The following is a 23,800-nucleotide window of genomic DNA, read 5'->3' on the forward strand; positions in this document are numbered from 1 at the left end:
GGTCATGATAGTCTTCGTTGGATGCTTGGCCTTGGTCATCTTTCCAGCTTCACAAGCTCCGCATAAGTGATCCTTGAGGAATTTGACATTCTCAATGCCAATGACATGCTTCTTCTTCGCAAGCGTGTGCAAATTCCTCATGCCTGCATGACCAAGTCGTCGATGCCAGAGCCAGCCTTCTGAAGCTTTTGCAAGTAAGCACACAGCTGGTTGTGATCCTGTAGAGAAATCAATAATATACAGGTCTCCTCTCCTAAAGCCTTCGAAGACTTTGGAATTGTCAGCTTCCATAACCACAACACAACGGTACTTGCCAAAGATAACAACCATATCAAGATCACAAAGCATTGAGACAGGCATAAGGTTGTACCCTAAGGACTCAACAAGCATGACTTTGTCCATGTGTCGATCCTTTGTGATCGCAACCTTACCTAGACCCAATACCTGACTTTTGTCTTTGTCAGCAAAGATGATATGCTTCAGATGCGACGGAGATAATGGAGCATCCATCAATAGATTCTTGTCACCAGTCATGTGATTTGTACATCCATCAATGATATGCTTGGCGATACGGATATGAAGATCTCCTACCATTGTAACCAACTCTATGTAACCCTAACCCTATCCGGTGTCTATATAAACCGGAGGGTTTTAGTCCGTAGAACAACATACACATCAACAATCATACCATAGGCTAGCTTCTAGGGTTTATCCTCTATGATCTCGTGGTAGATCTACTCTTGTACTACCCATATCATCAATATTAATCAAGCAGGACGTTGATAGAGGCTAAGGTGTCCCGATGTTTCGATGAGATGGTGGCTATCGTTTTCTGTGGGAGTCGACCTTGACGATCCGACAACGAACGTGCGAGACGTCGCGCCTTAGCAATCGCTAAACCAACTTCCGAGGGTTATTGACCACGCCAGAGCACGATCAACCTGACCACGAGGGTCTGTTTCCTGCGAGCAAACGAAGAACAAGCAAGAAACTGAGATTGCAATCGGGATATTGCGAATATAAGATGAAAGCTTTATTGATCAAGGTGGGGTTCTGTGACGTCTTGGTCTGGTCGTTGGACACAAACGAAGTACGCGAAGTTGCAGCTATGGCGAACTTTTAATCTAAACAAAACCCAAAGTCTAAACGACGCCCTAAGGGCTGTATATATGGAGGAAGAGGGGGGAATTTCGTGGCCCTTGAGGGTGGGGTCCGAAACCAACCCTAACTCTTGTTTCCCCACACATACGGACTCTAAAAATAGCCTATACTTAAGTATTTCGAAATTACATGGGCCTGGCCCATTAATAAGGTGACGCAGCACCTAGAATAGCCTATGGACGAATATTATGAAGTGGCATCTTGTATATTTCGTCCAAGGCTTCATGCACTCCTTATGGCGGCTTCAAAGTCCTGAAATCATCACTTGTAACTCCGTTCTTGATTCCCTTGCGCATGCCATCAACTCCATGCGTGTTCTTGCTCCAATGTTCATCCTTCTCCAAGCTAGGCCCTTCATTTGTAAGCAAAACAAATGTATCCAATTTAGGCAGCATCATAATCTCATGAACATTAGAATCATTACCAAGAAACGAAAGTACCTGGTAATTTAATTGGCGTGCGCGAGATCTAGTAATTGGTCTAGTATATGTAACAGTAGGGGCTGTGGGTGTAACAATGGTATTGATGTCCTCATCATCCTCCCCTTCTTGAAATGAAGTCGTCCTCGACGGAAGCGCATCTTCCTCACCCAAATAAGGCTTCAAATCTGCAATGTTAAAAGTGGGACTAACCCCAAAATCTACAGGTAGCTCAAGTTTATATGCATTATCATTTATTTTCTCTAACACCTTAAAAGGACCATCAGCACGTGGCATTAGCTTTGATTTGCGCAGATTAGGAAATCTATCTTTACGCAAATGTAACCAAACAAGATCTCCAGGCGCAAACACAACATGTTTTCTACCCTTATCTCCAGCAAGTTTATATTTAGCATTCATACGCTCAATGTTTTCCTTAGTTAACTCATGCATTTTTAAAATCAATTCAGAACGTTCTTTAGCATCAAAATTAACCTTCTCTGAAGATGGAAGAGGCAACAAATCAATAGGTGCACGAGGTAGGAAACCATACACAATTTCAAAAGGGCACATCTTAGTAGTAGAATGCAATGAACGATTATAAGCAAATTCAATATGAGGCAAGCATTCTTCCCACATTTTCTTGTTATTCTTCAAAACAGCCCTAAGCATAGTAGACAATGTTCTATTGACTACTTCAGTTTGTCCATCAGTTTGGGGGTGACAAGTAGTACTAAAAAGCAGCTTAGTCCCCAACTTAGCCCATAAACATCTCCAAAAGTGGCTAAGAAATTTAGTATCACGATCTGAAACAATAGTATTTGGCACACCATGTAAGCGAATAATTTCACGAAAGAACAAATCAGCAACATTAACAGCATCATCGCTTTTATGACATGGTATAAAGTGTGCCATTTTCGAGAACCTATCCATGACAACAAATATGCTATCCCTCCCCTTCTTTGTTCGAGGTAAACCTAAAACAAAGTCCATAGATATATCCACCCAAGGAACACTAGGTACAGGCAAAGGCATATATAAACCATGAGGATTGAGTCGTGACTTAGCTCTTTGACATGTAGTGCAGCGAGCAACAAAACGCTCAACATCCCGTCTCATCTTTAGCCAAAAGAAATGTGTAGCAAGTATATCCTCCGTCTTCTTGACGCCAAAGTGTCCCATTAATCCTCCTCCATGCGCCTCCTGCAACAACAAAAGACGAACGGAGCTAGCTGGAATGCATAGCTTGTTAGCACGAAACACAAATCCATCGTTAAGAACGAACTTGTTCCAAGTTCTCCCTTCCTTACAATTCTGCAATACATCTTTAAATTCAGCATCATGAACATATTGATCTTTGATGGTCTCCAAACCAAATATTTTAAAGTCAAGTTGTGAAAGCATAGTATAACGACGAGACAAGGCATCAGCAATAACATTTTCTTTACCCTTCTTGTGTTTAATGACATAAGGGAAAGTCTCAATGAATTCAACCCATTTAGCATGTCTACGGTTCAGTTTTGCTTGACTTTTAATGTGTTTCAAAGATTCATGATCAGAATGTATAACAAATTCCTTGGGCCATAAATAATGTTGCCATGTTTCTAAGGTCCGAACAAGAGCATATAATTCTTTATCATAAGTAGAATAGTTCAGACTAGGCCCACTCAATTTTTCAGAAAAGTATGCAACAGGTTTTCCATCTTGTAATAACACACCTCCTAATCCAATTCCACTAGCATCACATTCAAGCTCAAAAGTCTTATTGAAATTAGGAAGTTGGAGTAAAGGAGCATGTGTCAACTTATCTTTCAATACCATGAAGGCTTCTTCTTGTGCGGTACCCCAAACAAAAGGCACATCCTTCTTTGTAAGCTCGTTGAGAGGTGCAGCAATGGTGCTGAAATCTCTCACAAAACGCCTATAGAAACCAGCGAGGCCAAGGAAACTCCTCACTTGTGTGACCGTTTTGGGCTGCGGCCAACTCTCAGTAGCTTCAATCTTGGCTTTATCAACTTCAATTCCCTGTGGAGTAACAACATAGCCAAGAAAAGATACTCGATCGGTGCAAAAGGTGCACTTTCCAAGGTTTCCAAACAAACGTGCATCACGTAGAGCAATAAAAACAGCACGTAAATGTTCCAAATGTTCCTCCAAAGATTTGCTATAAATCAATATGTCATCAAAGTAAACTACCACAAATCGTCCAATGAAAGCACGTAAAACTTCGTTCATTAACCTCATGAAAGTACTAGGTGCATTAGTTAACCCAAAAGGCATGACTAACCACTCATATAATCCAAACTTAGTTTTAAATGCTGTTATCCATTCATCACCCAATTTCATACGAATTTGATGGTATCCACTACGCAAATCAACTTTGGAGAATATTGTAGGGCCACTCAATTCATCAAGCATATCATCTAGCCTAGGAATAGGATGACGATAACGAATAGTAATATTATTAATGCCTCTACAATCAACGCACATACGCGACGTACCATCCTTTTTCGGCACTAAAATGATAGGAACAGCACAAGGACTAAGGGTTCGCGTATATAACCTTTGTCGAGCAGTTCTTGTACTTGACACATAATCTCCTTCGTCTCCTCTGGATTGGTACGGTATGGTGCACGGTTGGGTAGCGAAGCACCGGGAATTAAGTCAATTTGATGCTCAATCCCTCGAATAGGTGGTAATCCCGGTGGCACGTCTTGTGGAAAGACGTCAGCGAACTCCTGCAAAATGTTAGTGACAGCAGGGGGCAAAGAGGAAGGCACGTCCTCGAATGAAAATAATGCCTCTTTGCACACAAAAGCATAGCAAACAGATTTGCTAAAATCTAGCTCATCAATATCAGATTTGGTGGCAAGTAAACATGCACTTTTCAATTTAATTTCAGAAACAACAGTAGATGGTTTATTATTAGGCTTCATTTGGTGCTCAAATTCTTTTGCCACAATCTGATTTTCACTCTTATTTGTCTCCTGTTTTGCTTTATTAGCTCTATTAATATCATCTTTCAAAATGGAATCAGGAGTCATAGGAAGCAAAGTAATATTTTTATCGTTATGAACAAGAGTATACTGATTGTTTCTACCATGGTGTACAGAATTTTTATCAAATTGCCATGGTCTACCAAGTAATAAGGAACATGCTTGCATAGGTACCACATCACAATCAACATAATCAGCATATGTAGAGATACTAAAATGCACACGAACAGTACGTGTTACCTTAACCTTGCCGCTGTTGTTGAACCATTGGATGTAGTAAGGATGTGGATGTGGTCTTGTGGTGAGAGATAGCTTCTCCACCATCTCCATGCTAGCCAAGTTATTGCAGCTCCCTCCATCTATGATCACGCGAACAGAACGTTCCTTCACAACTCCCTTTGTATGGAACAAATTATGCCTCTGATTTTGCTCAGCTTGTGTAACCTGCACACTCAAAACACGCTGAGCAACTAAACATTCATACCTGGCAGCATCTTCAGGAGCCATGTATTGCGTCTCATGATCAGAATCGTCTCCACCGTGTTCTTCACGTGTAATAAGAGCCAAAGTCTCCTCATCATAGTCACTAGCGGACTCATACCCACCATCCTCAGTAACAATCATCACACGCTTAGATGGGCATTCTCTCGCATAATGACCTCCACCCTTGCAACGTCGACAAATAATATCATGTGTTTGCCCTGTTGATGCCATGGATGAAGAAGAGCTCTTTGCAGGCCCAGAAGGTGTGCTCTTGGCAGATAGTGGTGATTGTGCCTGCTTTATTGTATCACGGTTGGAGGTGGCAGCCGACGGAGGCGCCGGTGTAGCAGAACGTGTGGAAGTAGATGATGCACGTGGTGTCCATGATGAAGGTCAACCTGCAGAAAAGTTAGTCCGCGCCAATGCCTGTCGATCCTGCACTTCACGTTCAGCTTTACAAGCAAGATGGAATAAACAAGTGATATTAGTATACTCATACTCTAGAATCGTCTGAATCTCTCTATTTAATCCACCCATAAAACGTGCAAGCATAGCTTCATTCTCCTCAACAATACCACATCTAATCATGCCAGTTTGTAATTCCTGATAATATTCTTCTACAGAATTTTTTCCCTGTCTTAAGCGCTGCAATTTTTGAAGTAACTCACGTTGATAATATGGTGGAACCCAACGAGTACGCATAGCAGTTTTCAAAGCAGCCCAAGTAGCCGGAATAGGATATAATCTACAATGCTCAGACCACCAAACACATGCAAAACTAGTGAATGCACAAACAGCAGCAGGAACACGTCTCTCCTCGGGATATTGTAAACATGTAAATCGTTGTTCAGTTTCTAACTCCCAAGTAAGATATATATCAGGAACATATCTACCCTCAAATGGTGGAATATTCAATTTTAGTTTAGGGAGATGGTCATGATCTCGTACCTGAGGGTGAGCCCTACCATTGCCATTATTTGCATGTGGACGACCTGGTGGTTGCTGTGCTGGTGGTGGCACGTAGTTCTGATTTTGATCAACCTCATCCTCATAATCTCCCACATAATCATCCTCCTCCACATCAGCAGTAGGAGCCACAGAAGTATCAACAGCAGCATCAGTAGTTTGGCCCGACTGAAGAGGGACACGGCTCGCTCGGCGGAGGGCTGTTTCCCTACGTGGAGGTAGTCGATGTTGTTGCTGTTGTTGCAGAGGTGCGGCAGGAGCAGCTGGTGGTGGCGGTGGAAAACGCGAAAGCAATTCAGCAAACTTGTTATCGAGCTTTGTTTCAAACGTCTTCTCCATGCCATCTATCTTCTCCATGGCCTCTTCAAATCTGTTTATCACATCTTGCACCTGTCCACTCATCATTTGCTGAAACGTATCATGAAGCTCCTTGTTCGTCAAGTTCTCCCAGTCAATCTCGTCGGCTTGTGATCTTGGCATGGTTAGCAGCAATAGAAACACACAAGAATATGATCCTACATACTACTAACAAGTGGTGGTGGTGGCGGGTGTCACAAATCCGTCAAGAAAATCTCAAATTCTTACCAGTTCTTACCCAGCAGCAGGCGGTGATCGGCAACCGTTGTAGTCAAAACTCTCAAAAGCTTGGATAGAGCGATTGCCAGGGAGAGTCAAACGCACGACGTAGATGTATGTGGAGCTGGGAAGGCTTATAGTATGGTAGCAAAAAGGGACAGCAATAATCAATTCAGAGATGCAAAGTTGAATAAACGCTCAACGACGGTACTGTGCTGGTCCTAGGCTAGACCGTGCTAGAGACGCGAGCCTAGAACACTAACAAAATCATGGCGCTGCACATAAATAAGGGAAAAGCACACTCTGGAACTCTTTTTTTTCGCTCTTTTTTTGCGCTCCTTTTTTTGCGCTCCTCTTTTTTTTGCGAAAAATCACTATAATGGCGAGTGTCTCAAAACTCTTCCCTCGTCAAACTGATAGGATGGGCACGAAATTTTTTTCCACTTTTTTTTCGGAAATTAGGGCAGCGACGACGAAAAAGTGCGACAAAAAATCACTATGATGGCACGTGGCTCAAAAGACTCAGAAAAGCCTAAAAATAGGATAGGGAAAAAAATTGCCCGTGAAAATTTTGGCCTAAAAACTGCCCGGGGGTCTCCAGACTTTTTTTTTCCGCGAGACCTACGCAGGCAAGGAAACACGAATCGGAATTTAGATTGATCTCAAGAACAAACCTAATATGAGAAGAACTCGGATTGGTGGTGGATATATGGTTGTGGTATATGGCAGCGGTGGTGGTATATGGTAGCGGTGGTGGTATATGGATAGAGATTGGTGGAGGTATATGGATACGGATTGGTGGTGGTATATGGATATGGATTCAGAGCGGTGGCAGATAAGCAAAAGTGGTAGATGGGCGATGATGATGGTGTGGCGGCGGCGTGACAATTATGACCAGAACTCGAAACTCTAAAAGACTAGACTCTAAGACCAGCAACTTGACACGACGATGCAACCACAAATTCAACAAAGCAAAAACCCTAAAAAGATTATGCAAAGGCTCATATTGGTTCGGATATGATGAACTAACCCTAATTTTTTTTGTGGCTTTTTTGCGTGGACTGTAGGAATGAAGAACAGACTCGATCTAATCTACGAAAAACTGTAAAATCTCACCGAGCAACCTGGAAATCCGATACCACTTGATAGAGGCAAAGGTGTCCCGATGTTTCGATGAGATGGTGGCTATCGTTTTCTGTGGGAGTCGACCTTGACGATCCGACTACGAACGTGCGAGACGTCGCGCCTTAGCAATCGCTAAACCAACTTCCGAGGGTTATTGACCATGCCGGAGCACGATCAACCTGACCACGAGGGTCTGTTTCCTGCGAGCAAACGAAGAACAAGCAAGAAACTGAGATTGCAATCGGGATATTGCGAATATAAGATGAAAGCTTTATTGATCAAGGTGGGGTTCTGTGACGTCTTGGTCTTGTCGTTGGACACAAACGAAGTACGCGAAGTTGCAGCTATGGCGAACTTTTAATCTAAACAAAACCCAAAGTCTAAACGACGCCCTAAGGGCTGTATATATGGAGGAAGAGGGGGGAATTTCGTGGCCCTTGAGGGTGGGGTCCGAAACCAACCCTAACTCTTGTTTCCCCACACATACGGACTCTAAAAATAGCCAATACTTAAGTATTTCGAAATTACATGGGCCTGGCCCATTAATAAGGTGACGCAGCACCTAGAATAGCCTATGGATGAATATTATGAAGTGGCATCTTGTATATTTCGTCCAAGGCTTCATGCACTCCTTATGGCGGCTTCAAAGTCCTGAAATCATCACTTGTAACTCCGTTCTTGATCCCCTTGCGCATGCCATCAACTCCATGCGTGTTCTTGCTCCAATGTTCATCCTTCTCCAAGCTAGGCCCTTCATTTGTAAGCAAAACAAATGTATCCAATTTAGGCAGCATCATAATATCATGAACATTAGAATCATTACCAAGAAACGAAAGTACCTGGTAATTTAATTGGCGTGCGCGAGCTCTAGTAATTGGTCCAGTATATGTAACAGTAGGGGCTGTGGGTGTAACAATGGTATTGATGTCCTCATCAGACGTAGGGTTTTACCTCCATCGAGAGGGCCCGAACCTGGGTAAAACTTCGTGTCCCTTGCCTCCTGTTACCATCCGGCCTAGACGCACAGTTCGGGACCCCCTACCCGAGATCCGTCGGTTTTGACACCGACAATCATGTTCCTCACTGTGTAGGAAATCCGCACTGGCGAATTCCTAACTCCTCAGTCAGAACAAATTCCTCAGAGACCAGAAGAACTTCGTCTCTGTCGCTGAAGAATATGACTAGACTGTATGAGATTTCCAATGGCTTCACTCGAAGGGATCGGTAGGTGTAGGATTTTGAGTTGAGCATCACATGGAAAATTTTCCTTAGTATTTCGTCGACCCCCTTTAACAGTACGGTGTTTCCTATGACTCAAGAAAGAGAAAATGAAACTATAAAAACAAAAGTATTCGCGCTTCATGTTCCTCGAATGAATACCAAGTCTTCAAGGTCACACCATTTTCTTCACTTTCAAAGTCTTCAGAAATACAAAGTCTTCAGTCGAAGAACTTCATTTTTAGGGGTCGACTTTCTCTGTAAATATCAAATTCCTCATAGACTTATAGACCTGTGTACACTCACAAACGCATTAGTCCTTTAACCTATAAGTCTTCAATACACCAAAATCACTAAGGGGCACTAGATGCACTTACAGTATCAGACCATCCTTAGGGCCTGCTAGGCCCTCTCCGTCATCCTTCGAGTTGTTGCGCTCGCCGTGGCGCCGCTGTCTTGCGTTGTTAACATGGTCAACGGCATGAGGAATGAGGAGATGAATTTACTTGGAGAGGATGACAGTGGGGACCCACCAGGGCCATAGCCGCACATACGCAAGTGCCTCATTATATACAACTGTAATATTTTTTGCTTCCTCCTAGTTTCCTGACATCACGGTCCCACACCATTGTCAACCTATGTAGTCAATAAACAAGAGAATTGCACATGGAGCAGCCGACAGCTGGGACCAAGCAGCTCAAGCAGTATTTGTCTTTTTGAGTTGTGAGCACAACAGAGTTTTTCTTGAGCGATGTTTTCGTTGTTGTTCAGAGGAGAGTAGGGTATTAACTGGGCGGCTTGTGGCCCGTCTAGCCCAGGCCAAATATCCAGCCTAGATATTAATTTTTTTCAAGCTGAAAATGGCTAGCCCAGCTATACTTTTTTTGAGGAATTCCCAGGCAAGGTCAACTTGTTATTCTCCGCCCCGCTGGGCTACAAATCTTTCCTAGGAGGCATGCATTAGGCTTAACAAGAAAATGGGATTTAAGAAATAATAAATGGGATGTAATTATAAAAACTGGGCAGTAACTTTAAAAAAATGCACCATACACGTAATTACTTTATAAAATAATATTTCTGGATTTTGAAAATTAATTTCATTAATTGTTGCGCGCGCAATGTTTCGTTGGATTTTTATGTAATACAAATTTACATTGAAATTGTATTTAATCTGACTAGAAATTTTGGGATAAAAATATTTCGGATCCCATCAAGATGTGGGAAATTTTATTGAATTCTGTTTTGAACAGTTGGTTGAAATTATTAATCGTTGTCCTAGCTAGAAAATGGGTTGTACTTTTAACAAACTGTAAATGGGCTGTAGTAAATTCCATTAGAATTCAAAAACGGGTTGTACATTCTTATAAATCGCAAATGGGCTATAAGTTCTCTGCCACACACTTGTGGGCCTACTAAGTTGACGCGTATGCAAGGCTTTGTCAACTTATAGTCAACACACGGTTCTAGCAGCAGTGTCCATTGGATGTCCATCCAACGGATGTCGTGCTTCTTCTTCAATCTCGGATATTCTAGCTTCAACCGCCCAAAACATGATTCCTCCCCCTGACATCTGGAGCACACCATTTCGGAGACTGACCTGTGGGCCTACTAAGCTGACGCGTACCAAGGGCTTTGTCAACTTAGTCGATATAAACGATTCTAGCTGCAGTGACCGTACGGTGTCCATCCAATGGCCGTTGTGATTCTTCAACCTCTCGTCTTCTTGCTCATGCCGCCCAAAGCATCGCCGGTCGTACCGCCTGCTCCTGCCTCTTGTGGCCAGATGTGCTGCCGTGGAGGCCTCACCTCCCCTACCACTCCCACCGCTGGCCAGGCCCTGCGGCGACGGCATCCTCACACCACAGCCGAACCAGTGAACCCTCGTACTCCTCTTCGTGTGGGCATGCACTGCCACATCTTCCCCGGCTCTGCGTCGTCCCCTTCCTAGGCCTCGCAGTCGTCCACCGCCTTGGTGCTCTCGGCGAGGCGTGGTCAATGTGGTCAACGACCGACTTCCATCGGAAGAGTACTGTACGTGGAGAGGCAGAAAGCTGGGTCCACCGCCGCAGCAAGGAAGTGCCTCCTTATTATGCGGAAAATAATTGTTCCTCCACCTGACAGTAGGGACCCACCAGACGGGCCACCGTATTTAACGAAAAAAATGTTCCCCCTGTCTACTGGGACCCACTAGCTACATCTTCGCACGCAAGGAAGTGCGTCCATATTACGGGCAAAAAAATGACTCACCCCCCTGACTGTTGGAACCCACCAGCTACATCTTCGCACGCAAGGAAGTGCCTGACAGTTGGGACCCACCCGGTCGAAGCGTATGTAGTGTTGTCATTCTGGTGGCGAACATGTACGTACATACTGGTTGATCGGTCTGTCTGCAGGCTGCAGCGATGAACTGTGGCCGTGTAAGGAAGGGAAAGTGTGGCAGTAGAGGCGCGCACGTGTGGTAGTAGAGGCACGCACGTAGCATGTACACGTGCGTACAACGGCCAGGGTGCAAGAAAGTAAATACAGCCACTCACGTGTACGGGCGGGGTCTCGAATGCCTACTCACGCATACGTACGGCCAGGGCTCGTGTACATGGCTTTGGCTGGGTCGGAACGGAGAAACTGCATCGTCGTCGTGTTCATGGGTATGCAACGGAATGCAACATGTTCATCGGGAGGCAATGGAACGCGTACTATTCATCGGGAGCCAACCGGCTTGGACAGAAAAGGCGATGGAAACGGCCTTGTGTTCGACCGGCCACGGTAGAAATGGGATCTTGTTCATCGCGAGGGGTCTGGTGTATCGCAAAACGGAGGAAACGGACCTCCAACGGTCGAAACGGGGTCCTATTGATCAGGAGGGGTGTGGCGTACCGAAAAACGTAGGAAACGAACTTGTGTTGGAGCGCTACAGTCGAAATGGGGGTCCTGTTCATCGGGAGGGGTGTGGCGTACCGCAAAACGGGACTCCACGGGATACTGTTCATCTCCACCGTCGACCTCCTCCAGCCTCCACGGGCTCCTGTTCATCCACCGTCGACCTCCTTCAGCCTCCACCTGTGACTTCATCCACGGGCTCCTGTTCATCCATCCTCCACCGCGCGCTCCTCCACCGGCTACTGTTCAAGCAGCCCTCCCCACGGGGGTCCTGTTCAACCACCCCTCCATGGGCTACTGTTCATCCAGCCCTCCACCAGCTACTGTTCAACCAGCCCTCCACCGGCTACTGTTCAACTAGCCTTCCACGGGGTCCTGTTCATCCAGCCCTCCACGGGGTCTTGTTCATCCACCGGCTCGATCGATCGCGGTACTATTCATCTAGCGGCAACGGTCTCTACTACCACGGGTTCCTGTTCATCCAACCCCCCACCGGGAACTGTTCATCCAAACCCCCTCAACAATGCTCACTGTTCATCCAGGGAAGGAGGCAGCAGTGTTCGATTGGCTTCAGTTAGCAGCAGTAGCGAAGGAATCACTCGGGTACAGTTAACAGCAAGGGATCGATCGATCGCTTGGGTTCAGTAACGCGTAGCCTGCAGTGCAATCACTCGGGTTCAGTTAGAGCCCAACGCCTCGCCCGGGTTCAGTTAGAAGCCAACGCCTCGCACACACGCGCGTACGTACGAGAGAAGCGCGCATCGCTCAGCCCCCGACCACCCACCGTAACCGGGAACTCCCCGATATTTTCCTCGCCCTCGGTTCTACCATGGTTTCTTCTGTCATGGACGGCCCAAAGAATGTCATGCAGCTGCGTCTCCGGCCCGCCCGACAAAAAGCCCATTTTCTGTCATAGAAGTCGGACCCCACCACATCTATGATGACACTGGGTTTTGTCACAATTATTGTCATAGAAGTGTCATAAGTATTACAGAAAAAATCGTTCGGCCCAAAATGTCACGAATGTGTCTTTTTTGTAGTGTTAGGCCAACTAGATCGATTTTTCTTGCCATGGGAAGAGGTGCTTTGTGATTGGTTCGGTCGTGCGGTGTTCTTTCCTAGTGACAAATGGGGCAGCAAGACACGTATTGATCGTTGCTATTAAGGATAACAAGATGGGGTCTATTCCTACATGAATAGATCTTGTCTACATCATGTCATCATTCTTATTGCATTACTCCATTTTTCCATGAATTTAATACACTAGATGCATGCTAGATTGCGGCCGATGTGTGGAGTAATAGTAGTAGATGCAGGCAGGAGTCGGTCTACTAATCTTGGATGTGATGCCTATATAGTGATCATTGCTTGGATATCGTCATAATTATTTTAAGTTATATTAATTGCCAAACAGTAATTTGTTTACCCGCCGTATGCTATTTTTCTCGAGAGATGCCACTAGTGAAATCTATGGCCCCTAGGTCTATTCTTTATCATATTTGCTTTCCGATCTATTATTTGCCACTTTTATTTTCAGATCTATTATTCCAGAAACCCCAAAATACCTTGCCCTAATTTTTTTTATTTAGTTTATTTCGCATTTATTCGAGATCTATTTATCCAATCTACTACAAACCAATCTATCTTTTACCCAAGAGGGATTGACAACCCCTCTTACGCGTCGGGTTGCAAGTATTTGTTCTTTGTGTGTAGGTACCGTTTACATAGTGCTACTTTGTTCTCCTACTGGTTTGATAACCTTGGTCTCATCACTTAGGTAAAAACCTACCATAGTTGTGCTACATCATCCCTTCCTCTTCGGGGAAAATACTGATGCAGACACGAGCCATCAAGAAAGGATTCCTGGCGCCGTTGCCAGGGAGACATGATCAACATCTATCAGGTTCCTAATCAGAAATCACGTCTCCTTGCAATTTACATTATTTTCTATTTGCCTCTCGTTTTCATCTCCCCCACTTCACAAAAAATGATGTTTTATTCACCCACTTTTCCCGTTTGCCATTTTCTTGTCAGATCTGTTTTTGCGTGCTATTTTGTTTTCCACTTATTGTCGTTGTGGATAGTTCTTCCTCTATTGTGTGCACCCCCGAGAATCAGGTTCTTAATTTCGAACAAAGGGGAGGGGAGAATCTAGAAGATCCTTGGTATAGGATTTTCAATGCTTATAGAAAACATTGAAAAAGTAGATAAATGGATGCACAATCTTACTAATATAATTGGGTCAAAAGCGGGATATGCTCTTAAAGTACTAAAAGAAAATGAACCCGCATTCAATGAGATATTAGAGGAGAGCCCCGCTAGAATTGATAAGTTGAAAGAAATTTTTAGTAATCTAAGCACGGATTTTGCTTCCGCTAAAACTATTGAAAAAACTCCCATAAAAATTGGTAAGATTACTCAAGTCACTAAAAACAAGGGTGCAACCTCTAATAATAACAAAGAATATCTTAACATGATTAGTATTCACCCTGATTTTATTGAAGTGATTAAAGATCCGACTTGCAAGAATGAATTTTTCAAACTTGTTCCTAGAAGTATTGTTATTATAAATTTGTATGCTAAATCTTTGAAGAATTATAAGTGTTTGATTGAGGATTTAGAAAATAAAGATGACAATACGTGAATCTATGCATTATGCCTAGCTAGGGGCGTAAAACGATAGCGCTTGTTGGGAGGCAACCCAATGAATAAATTTTATTTTTTCCTTTTTCTTTTTGTTCTTGAGTGTTTGCACAATTATGTCTCTATTATGATTGTATTTTTTATGTTTTAATTACTGTTTGGGCCAAGCAAATCCTTTGGGATCATGTTGGGTGATAGTTAATTTGATCTTGTTGGAAAACATAAAATTTTGTGTCCATTGAAATAATTTTCAAAAATCACAGAGGAGACAAAAAATTATGAGTTTTGCACACACGATTTACATACAAATTGCCTATGTTGTCCTATTTTTTCAGAATTTTTGGAGTTACAGAAGTATACGAAGTTTTTAGATTGCTACAGACTGTTCTGTTTTTGACAGATTCTGTTTTCTTTGCGTTGTGTGCTTATTTTGATGAATCTATGGACTTTTCGGGAGGTATAAGCCATAGAAAAGTTGGAATACAGTAGATATAATACAAAAATAAAATATGAATGGGTTTGCAACAATACTTACTTTAGTGATTTGATTTCTTATACTAATGGATCTCACGAAGGTTTTGTTGAGTTTTGTGTGATTGAAGTTTTCATGTTTTTAGTGATATCACGATGGATGAAGGAATAAGGAGTAAGAAGAGCCTGAGCTTAGGGATGCCCCATGGCACCCCAAGTTATTATCCAAAGAGAAACAAGGAACTAAGCTTGGGGATGCCCCCGAGTGGCATCCCCTCTTTCTTCTAACGACCATCAGTATTTTACTTGGAGCTATATTTTCTTTGGTCACATATCATGAGTTTTGCTTGGAGCGTCTTGTATTATATGAGTCTTTGCTTGGGTTTCTTTTTAGTTTGAGTCATCTATCCTTGCTGTACACACCTATTTGAGAGATCCAAAATTATGCTATGATTTGTTAGAATTGCTCTTTATGCTTCACTTAAATTTTTTGAGCTATGGAATTTCTCTAGTGCTTCACTGATATCTTTTTGAGCATAGTGTGCTTTAATATTTTTGAAGAAATGCTCTCATGCTTCACTTAGACTTATTTGAGAGTTAGTAAAATTTTGAAGAAATTCTCTCATGCTTCACTTATATTATTTTGAGAGATGAATTTTTTTTGCTCATGTTCTTCACTTAAATTTGTTTGAGCTATCAAAAGCAACATATGAAACTAGTCCCAAAGTGATATATATTCAAGAGGGATATAATAAAAACTTTCAGGAAGATCATTGGACAAAATAAACTTGATTCTTTGTAATAGTTTTGCGATATGATGATAGTGATATGTGAGTCATGTTGATGAGTAATTATGCTTTAGTAAGAATATTGGTGTTAAGGTTTGTGATTCCCTATGCAAGCACGAAAGTCGATAGTTATGCAATGAAATTACATGCTACTTGTGGTGCATTATTCGGTGTTAATTATCCTTAATGCTCGCCTATGTGATTTTTCATTTCTTGGTTGGATGCTTCTCAGTCTTTTTGCTAGCCTTCCCTTGTACTAAGTAGGAATACTACTCATGCATCCAAAATCCTTAAACCCAGTTTTGCCATATGAGTCCACCATACCTACCTATATGCGGTATTCTCTTGCTGTTCTAAGAAAATTTGTATGTGCCATCTCTAATTTTCAAAATAATTTCCTTTTTGTGTGATCGTACCGCTCATGAAATGGTAGGGGGTGGCTGATATTTTTCCATGCTAGATATGTTATTCTTAAGGTGAGTGTTTATTCACTTGTCATTGCACAAGAGTAAAGCAAAGGTATTAGGGATGCCCAGTCCCAAAATGACAAATGAATTTACCTTATGTTGTCAAATAATAAATTCCTTGGAAACTGTTGGTATGGACGACACCCGTGGACGACACCCTTGGAATGTGAAAGTATGGTGGAAAAAGGAATAAACTTTATTTTTTGTTTGGGAACCGCCTATGATATATCTAGAATGAAAAGTATTGGGAACTACTCGATCGTTTCGTTGAGAGGAAAAGCATGCCACCCAAAATGTTTTATCCCTATATTTTTGCTTTGAGCTCTAGCACCTCTACAAATCCCTACTTCCCTCTGCGAAGGGCCTTTTTATTTACTTTATGCAATTTTTATTTTTATTTGAGTCTCCATCTTCTCTTATAAGCACCAACTAAGGGGAACTATGATCGTACCTGAGCATTGGGTGTAGCTATTATGTGAGTGTGTTTCATGAATGGATCAATGATTGAACATGATGGGCTAGGGATAACTTGCTTTAGTGTTGATATTTTAAAAGACATGGTTGCTTGTTGATATGCTTGAGTATTGAAATCTTCATGGCAAAACTAAACTATTGCTTTGAATCATATAAAAGTCCAAATGTCCATGCTACAAAAGAAAAGAATATGTGAAGAACATGTTAGGCAGCATTCCACATAAAAAAATCTGTTTTATCATTTACCTACTCGAGGACGAGTAGGAATTAAGCTTGGGGATGCTGATACGTCTCCAAGGTATCTATAATTTTTGCTTGTTGCATGTTGTTATATTATCATTCTTGGATGTTTTACAACCATTTTATAGCAACTTTATATCATCTTTGGGAATAACATATTGACATAGTTCCCAGTGCCAGTTGCTATTTTTTTCTTGTTTTTTACTTTGCATAAAATCAATACCAAACGGAGTCCAAATGCGGCGAAACCTTTTGGAGAATTTTTCTAGAGCAGAAGACACCGGTTGGGCCAAAGAAGTACCAGAGAGGGGCTCCGATGGGAGCACAACCCACCTGGGCGCGCCCGCGCCCTGGTGGGTTGTGCCCACCTCGGCCGCCTCCTGCACCGCCTCTATGTTTTATAAATATCCCAAAAATCTAAAAACCCTAGGGGAGTCGACAAAACACAATTCCAGCCACCGCAAGCTCCAGAACCACCAGATCCAATCTAGACACCATCACAGAGGAGTTCATTATCCTCATTGGTGCCTCTCCGATGATGCGTGAGTAGTTCATTGTAGACCTACGGTTCCATAGGCGGTAGCTAGATGGCTTCCTCTCTCTTTTGATTCTCAATACAATGGTCTCTTGGAGATCTAATTGATGTAACTCTTTTTGCGGTGTGTTTGTTCGGGTCCGATGAACTTTGAGTCTATGATCAGATCTATTTTATCCATGAAAGTTGTTTGAGTTTTGATCTCTTATATGCATGATTACTTATAGCCTCGTATTTCATTTTCAAATCTTTGGTTTAGTTAGGCCAACTAGATTGATTTTTCTCGCCATGGGAAGAGATGCTTTGTGATGTGTTCGGTCATGCGATGTTCTTTCCTAGTGACAGAAGGGGCAGCAAGACACGTATTGATCGTTGCTATTAAGGATAACAAGATGGGGTCTATTCCTGCATGAATAGATCTTGTCTACATCATGTCATCGTTCTTATTGCATTACTCCGTTTTTCCGTGAACTTAATACACTAGATGCATGCTGGATAGCGGTCGATGTGTGGAGTAATAGTAGTAGATGCATGCAGGAGTCGGTCTACTAATCTTGGATGCGATGCCTATATAATGATCATTGCCTGGATATCGTCATAATTATTTGAAGTTCTATCAATTGCCCAACAGTAATTTGTTTACCCGCTGTATGCTATTTTTCTCGAGAGAAGCCACTAGTGAAATCTACAGCCTCGGGTCTATTCTTTATCGTATTTGCTTTCCGATCTATTATTCGAAAACCCAAAAATACCTTGCTGCAATTTTTTGTTATTTATTTTATTTCGTGTTTATTCGAGATCTATTTATCCAATCTACTACAAACCAATCTATCTTTTACCAGAGAGGGATTGACAACCCCTCTTACGCATTGGGTTGTAAGTATTTGTTCTTTGTCTGCAGGTACCAGTTACATAGTGTTACTTGGTTCTCCTACTGGTTCGATAACCTTGGTCTCATCACTGGGGGAAATACCTACTGTAGCTGTGCTGCATCATCCTTTCCTCTTCAGGGAAAATACATACACAGACACGAGCCATCAATTGAGCACCACAAGATCGAACCCATCATAGAGCACCTCTTCCCGTTTCAAGATGAACCAATCTAGTTTGCCAAAACAAACCAAAGTTTCGGAGAAGGAATACGAGGCTATAATAATCATGCATATAAGATTTCTAAGAAGACTCAAATAATATTCATAGATAGAACTAATCATAAACTCACAATTCATCAGATCCGAACAAACACACCGTCAAAAGTCATTACATCAAATAGATCTCCAAGAACATCGAGGAGAACATTTTATTGAGAATCAAAAAGAGAGAAGAAGCCATCTAGCTACTACCTATGGACCCGTAGGTCTGTGCTAAACTACTCATGCTTCGTCGACTCTCCTAGACTTTCTGGAATATTTGGGTATTTATAGAGTTGAGAGGTGGTGGAAAGGACTCATGTGGGCCCCACTACCCACCAGGGCGCACATGGGCCTCTGGCGCACCCTAGTGCCTTGTGGGGCCCACGAGCCTCCCCTCTTACACTTCCTTGGCTCCGAAGTTGTCTTCTAGGCAGAAAAAATCTCCAAAAAGTTTCGCTGCATTTGGACTCCATTTGATATGGCTATTCTGCGAAGTAAAAAACAAGCAAAAAACAGCAATTGGCACTTGGCACTACGTCAATAGGTTAGTCCAACAAATGATAGAAAGTTGCTATAAAATGAATATAAAACATCCAAGAATGATAATATAATAGCATGGAACAATAAAATATTATAGATACGTTAGAGACGTATCAGGTTCCCATTCATCATATAATTTCCTAGGAACTCAAATATCTAATTCTAGTTTTTCTGCTAATGCTTTCATCATCGCTTCTACAATATGTTTAGTAAAAGCCTTGTTTTGTTCATAAGCTTTGGGTGAATTTAGCATGGATTGAAACAAATAAATACACTCCATTAAATAACAACTATAATAATTAAAGTCTTTGTAATCCAAAAGAGTGGGCACATCACTAGTTAAAGTTTTTACCTCTCCAGGCCCACTTTTATCAAAAATTTTCATTAAGATTTTTACCATCCAAACTATGGGGATGCCTTCTAGCTAAAGTTGACTTTTATTTAGTCCCCTTTTCATCAATCATAACATTGCTAAATAAAGATTCAATAGAAGAAACATCAATCATTTTAATATCTTCATCATTACTACGAAAAAAATTGGGCGGAATCGCTTTTTCTAAGAATACTCGCTTAGCCCTCAATCTAGCAGTTCTTTCTTTATTTTCATCCATGGAGACATAAGGAGCTTTAATTGATTCACTAATATAAATCTTGGGTGGAAAAAATTTAGACTTAAGATTTTCAACATCATGAACAATTCTATCCATACTTCTAGACATATTATCAAGTTTACTCAATTTTTCTTCTATCGTAGTGTTGAAAACTTTTCGACCATTATTAAATTCTTTAATATTACTTTAAATATTAGAGGGCAGCCTATTATTATTATTATTATTATTATTATTATTATTATTATTATTATAAGAATTACCATAGGAATTTCCATAACTATTAGAGGAATTTCTACGGAATGGTCTAGGATTAAAATTACCTCTATAAGCATTGTTATCAAAATTATTAGGTGAGACAAAATTCACATCTACGGGATCATTATTTTGCTCAATCAAAGTGGACAATGGCACATCATTAGGATCTATTAAAGCATTTTTACTAGCAACCAATTTCATAAGAGCATCAACTTTATTACTCAAAGTACTAATTTCTTCAACCGAATTCACTTTTTTACTAGCGGGTGTTCTTTCGGTATGCCATTGTGAATAATTTGCCATAATATTATTGTAGCGATCCTACCTCAGACGGTCAAATCTCTGTGTATAAGTGTCATCCCTGGATCGGTAATGCTGACACACGCAATAATTGAAGGATTTATAACAGAGTTCAATCACACCCTTATTACATCGAATGTCTCAAAGAGAGTACTTATTACAATAATATGGCTGAAGGCCATCTAATTAAGATAACAGCGGAAACTTCGAAGGTAAAAATGAGTCCATCAACTCCATCGGCATAGCTGAGTGCACAACAATGACCTAGCGCACCTTACTCTTCATCTAAAAACTCTGCAACATAATACGTTGTAGCCTGTGTAGGTCAGCACATGGAATATGCTGGCAAGATAACACTATAGAACAAAGAACAAATAACAGCTATAACTATATGCATACATGGCTGGTGGAGGCTCTATGGTTATCATTTGCATAAAGCTAGTTTTTTCCTACAACAAAGGAATATATTTTATTTAACTACAAAGTTTATTGAAAACATTGAGAATGGTAACCCCATCTCAATCCCAAAATTAATAATCATTAACCCAATAAGTTAATTAAGTAAAGTGATGAGATCAACATAGTAATTCAATACCCAGATACTCAAGATGTCCATAACCGGGGACATGGCTAACCATGATTAGTTTATACACTCTACAGAGGTTTGCGCACTTTTCCCCACAAGACTCGATCTCCTCCGTTGTATTTCTCGCACTACATGATGTTTGAGAAACGGATGACCAAAACACAGTCTTTCCGAAGAGGTCTCCTTAACCGATAGTTAGGCCGATACACCTACATTCCCCTACATCTGCTAGCCCATCATGGAAAGGATCCCCATAACTTACTCAACTATGCCAGAGCCCATAATGGCTTGTGGCTACACATGGAAGTTTCTAGCATGAATAACAAAATGATCCCTTTGAGCCTGGCTGGCGAACCATAGGAAAAATCACACGGATACCCCGGGAATCTTCTTTGGACAGCACTGGATTTCCCCAGGTGCCCAAAAACCAATCCACCCAGATGTGTGTTAAAGTAGCCACCTTAAGTAAAACCCTTAGTTCATAACAATACTCACAACTGTCATGAATCACTCAAACCAAACCATGTCTACGAGCATAGCATAGCAAAGAATAATAAGCGTAACATAGTAACTCCCATGGTTTGGATAAAAGGGCAATAGGTACTACCTCAACAACCACTTACCAATTCCCACATGTTAAATATATCCTAGTCATGCAATGTTTGAGGATTGAGACTAATGCATAAAAAACTGGATAATAAGGGATATGATCAAAGTGTTACTTGCCTTGCTGATGATCTGAAAACCCTAGTGACTTGTAGTAGCACGCTTCACACTCTGGATACTCTATCGTGAACAAACAATAGCATACATAAGCAATCAAGCATAAGATGCAAGGGTAAAACTCAAATGAAAAGATCCAAACGGAAAGTTCAACTGAATAGCTTCGATTTGCAAAAATAATCAACCAAATCGGAGCTAGAAACTCAAACTACGATCAGACGAAGTTTGAAATCAAATCTGCTTGCAACCAAATTTTAAATTGTCAAAAGCATGTTCAAGTTGCTTATCTAGAAAGAGGGTAACAAGACGAAGATTTGGCGTTGGTTTCACTGGATTGGACGAGCGAGGAAAAAGTTGCGAGGGTTTGAAGAGCAGGGACTGATCTGTGATAAAATTAATCGTGGATAGGTCCCTGGCCGAAAATAAAATAAAAGAAAAACCCTAACGAACGAACGTTCGCTATGATATCCTAATGAACGAAAACGTTCGCAACAGAGTACTAAAGGACGAACATCCGCATTTAAATCCAACCGGAAAACCGGAAGAAAACCCTAACTTAAAAAACGGAAGATAAACCAGGGAAACCGGGATCGGTTTTATCGGTTCGGTGGTGGCGGCGATCAACGACGACGGCGACGGATCTGGCGCGGGCAAGGCAGGGCGGCGGTGTGGTGGCGCGGGTGAGGCGCGGCAGTGGCGGCACACAGCAACGACGGCAGGCGGCGCATGCGATGGCGGGCGGCGCAAGCAACGGCGGGCAGCGGCTGCGACGGACAGGCAGCAGCTGTGATGGGGCAAGGTGGGGAGGAGGCGGCGGGCTCGGCGGCTTATAAAGGCCCCGAGGGGCGGTGCCTTGCGGGAGGGGGCGGCCAGGGGGAGTCCGAGTCGGACTCCTCGGCATCCGTGCGGCGGCGCACGAGGAAGGCGGCGGCGCCTGGCGGGCCGACCTGCTCGACTGGGCATCAGCCCAGACGGGCGAGAAACTTCTTTTAAAAATTTCACGTGAAGAAAATCCTAATAAATTATAAAAAAATCTAAAAAATACCAGAAACAATTTTCACCATCTAAACTTATTATTTAGAACAAAGTGAACATTTTCTGGCCTAAAAATGCAATTTTCAAAAATGCATATTTTTCTAAATTCAAATAAAATAGCAAATAAAATTTTAACTTGATTTTAAATTTTCTTCTCCAATATTCCTTTCTTTTGAAGAAGTCATAGTATCTTCTCTCTTTTATTTTTAATATTTGAAATAATTGGAGAGAAAAATATTAAAATCTAATTGATCCTCTTTTCAAATTTGATAAAATTCAAATATGAAAATTTATGAAATCCCCAACTCTCTCATTGGGTCCTTGAGTTGCTTAAGATTTCTAGGATCACAACCAAATATGCAAATAAAATATTATATGCATATGATGACCTATGTATAACATCCAAATTAAAAATTGGGATGTTACAAACCTACCCCCTTAAGATGAATCTCGCCCTCGAGATTCGGGTTGGCTAGAAAATAGGTGCGGGTGGTCTTTACGTAGGTATTCTTCTCTTTCCCAAGTGGCTTCATCCTCGGTTTGGTGGCTCCACTGAAATTTGCAAAACTTGATAACCTTGCTGCGTGTAACTCGGCTGGCAAACTCAAGAATCTTAACAGGTTTCTCCTCGTAGGTCAGATCACTCTCCAACTGAATTGCTTCCAGGGGCACTGTATCACTTAGAGGAATATCGGCCATCTCAGCATGACACTTCTTCAACTGGGAAACGTGAAACACATCATGAACTCCTGACAATCCTTCGGGGTAACTCCAACTTGTAGGCAACTTCTCCCATATGTTCCAGGACTCGGTATGGTCCTACAAATATCGGGGCTAACTTTCCCTTAACTCCAAATCGTATAACTCCTCGGAGTGGTGACACACGAAGATATGCTCTGTCTCCAATCTCGTAGACTACCTCCTTGCGTTTTGTATCGGCATAACTCTTGTGCCTGGATTGAGATACCTTTAGTCTATCTCGGATCAACTTAACCTTCTGTTCAGATTCTTTGATCAAATCTGGTCCAAACAACTGACGGTCTCAAACTTCATCACACACCAAATGTATCCTGCATCTCCTTCCATACAGAGCTTCAAAAGGGGCCATCTTCAAACTAGCTCGATAGCTATTGTTGTATGAGAACTCTGGGTAGGGAAAATTATCGTCCCAACTAGAT

Source organism: Triticum urartu, chromosome 6A, assembly GCF_056163025.1.
Source record: "Triticum urartu cultivar PI428250 chromosome 6A, HENAU_Tu73, whole genome shotgun sequence".
NCBI classification, from domain to species: Eukaryota; Viridiplantae; Streptophyta; class Magnoliopsida; order Poales; family Poaceae; genus Triticum; species Triticum urartu.